Source organism: Tamandua tetradactyla, chromosome 22, assembly GCF_023851605.1.
Source record: "Tamandua tetradactyla isolate mTamTet1 chromosome 22, mTamTet1.pri, whole genome shotgun sequence".
NCBI lineage: Eukaryota > Metazoa > Chordata > Mammalia > Pilosa > Myrmecophagidae > Tamandua > Tamandua tetradactyla.
The window spans coordinates 10,766,687-10,769,234 of NC_135348.1; the positions used below are offsets into that span (position 1 = coordinate 10,766,687).

At 37.1% G+C, this 2,548-nt stretch overlaps 1 non-coding gene across 1 annotated transcript; it reads left to right on the forward strand.

The window, feature by feature from the left end:
* Positions 1-1,482: 1,482 nt before the first annotated feature.
* LOC143666430 (small nucleolar RNA SNORA67) lies at positions 1,483-1,625 on the forward strand. Its single transcript, XR_013167628.1, has one exon. It is a non-coding gene; the product is annotated as a small nucleolar RNA SNORA67 (small nucleolar RNA).
* Positions 1,626-2,548: the final 923 nt, after the last annotated feature.

Sequence of the window (2,548 nt, forward strand, 5' to 3'; positions counted from 1 at the left end):
TCAGTTCCAGGACCTTAAGTCCAAGTCACTGAGAGGCATTAAGCAAAGATTAGAGAGGCGCATGGCATAAGTGATTGCCTGCTCTGGAAGGGATCGCTAGATAACCTCATAAAAATAATTTGGTTAAAAATACCTGGAAGCTAAAACAAACAAACAAATTTTAAAAAAAAAACCTAGAAGTAATCTCTACTGTTATGTCTCAAATTTAGCACATACCAGAATCACCTGGAAAACTATTAAAAACACAGATTGCTGGGCCCACTTTAGATTTTCTGATTTAGTAGGTATGAGCTGGGATTGAGTAACTTGCAAACCTAAGCGATCCCCAGGTGATGTTCATGCTTCAGAATCAGGGGCTACTGTTTGAGAAGTACTAGTCTAGAGACAATTACTTGAGAAAAAGGAAGCACGTTCCTAAATGAAATACATTTGCCTATTCAATCAATGGAGCTTTTAATTGAGGGAGCTTGAGAGACTGAATGCTTTAGATACTTGCCTTAAGATTTCAATAGGAAGTTGAACTCCAGTTAATTTAATTTTTTAAGAATACTATTACCATGACTAACATTTCTAGAGACTTGGGTTTTCAAGGAGATTGACAGAAATGGCTAGTGTACATGAGAATTCTAGGAGGAAGACATTACTGTTCTGTGTGATAGATGGAGAATCGGATTTTCTTCCCAATTAAGAAAATTTTGTAAGATCACAAAGCTACTATGCGGCAAAGACAGTATTAAAATTTGGGTCCTAATTGATGATTTCTCCTATAGCAGAGTTTTCAGAATTTAAGGTGCAGAAAAATCATCTGTTAAAATGCAGATTCTGAGATGGGGTTGAGATTCCAAAATACGGAATAAAAAATATTTGACAAATCTTTTAAATACATGGAATAAAAAATATTTAACAAGCTCCCAGGTGATGCACAATGCCTCCATCATCATTTCATTATTAATAATATTCTTTAGGTTTGGGACCCTGAATGCTATAGCTATTTGCATTAGTTCTGAGATTTCTCAGTGGATACTTGTACTCTAGTCTGATTTTTTTTAATAAAAACAATAGTATTAAGTTGGCTACCCTTGACTGAGAGATGGTTTTTCCAGTAAATTTATACACATGGAATTATTTAATATTCACAAGATATGTTGGTCTCAGTCCAGGAGCACATCTCTCTGTCATTCCCCTTTAGTTCCAGTCCCTGCTTTGGGGAAAGAATTAAAATTTATGTTAAAAATTATGTTTGAAAACAACTCAAAACTTGGTCTAAGTACTTTTTTAAATATCATAGATTTAGCTAAAATTTTAGTCTATGATACACCTAACATTATAGTATGGAATTAACATTATAGTATGAGATTCAATTATATAGTAAGTACATAATGACAAAAATATTTTAAATAGATTGATACTATATAAATTATACTATTACTCCTATAAATTACATCAGTGGTCTATAAGATGAGAACATATTTGTTCCATCAAAATAAAGGTGATTTTCCCTCTCCAAGGGGCTACTGAATGCCCCTCTCAGGAAAGTGGCAACTTGGAATAAAATCTGACAAGCCGAACACCTTTGGGAGAGAAGGAATGCTTTTCCTTTTGCTTTTCTTCAGCTGCTTACATGTAAGTCCCTTTTGGATAGATTGTGCCCTCTTTTCTCTTCACTCATATGCTGAAGTTGTCACCTTTCTTGACATAGGCCAGATGTATTGGCATGCACCAGGTTTCCTTAATCTTCAGCTATGACCTTCCCACCAACAGGAAAATCAAAATCCACAGAACTGGTTGTGGTGGGCATTTTGGCTGTAAGGATGTGGCTATTCACACGGTGGCAGAAAGGACTCTTCAAGACATTGCAATGCTCTACAACACGCTGCTCAGGGGCAGCCCCCTCAATGTGGTCGAGCTCATCTGAGGAACTGTCCTGTTACCTCACCTCAGCCAGGGCTCGTTCCTGGGGTGCTGAGAGGAGCAGGAGCAGATAGGGAAAGGAGCCAAAGGTTGGACACCTTGTCATCTTTTTTTTCTTTGAATAAATGTCACTTTTTGAGGCGAAAGTAAGAATTGTGAATATCTGGGACACTCTTTTCTTTGGAGTAAGCTTTTGCTCTAACTGTCGTCTCTTTTCTCTCCAAAATTCTAATCCACTTCCCTAACCTAGATACCTCCAGACCTCAGGGGATCTCTGCCCATCCCAGCCAAAATCTTCATAAAATGACTCACGGTGGTGCATGTCACTCAGTCTCCGTTCCTGGACCAAATCTGGAGGGAAAAATCCCTGAGTAACATGGCCCAGGGAATTGTGTCCAAGTAGGAGTGGGAAGCCAGGGGAGAGAAAATGGTAGACATCTTTACATGGTTTTTATAGTGTTTATTGAGTCAGGAAACAAAGCCAAAATTCTAAATGAAATTACATAGAAAGTGTCAAAAAAAAAAAGTGTGTATAGTTGATATGAATTTGAGTCTTTAAACAAACTCTGATCTTTCAATGATACAAGGTACATAGTTCATATACACACAGAAACACAATAAAATTCCATCATTCAAC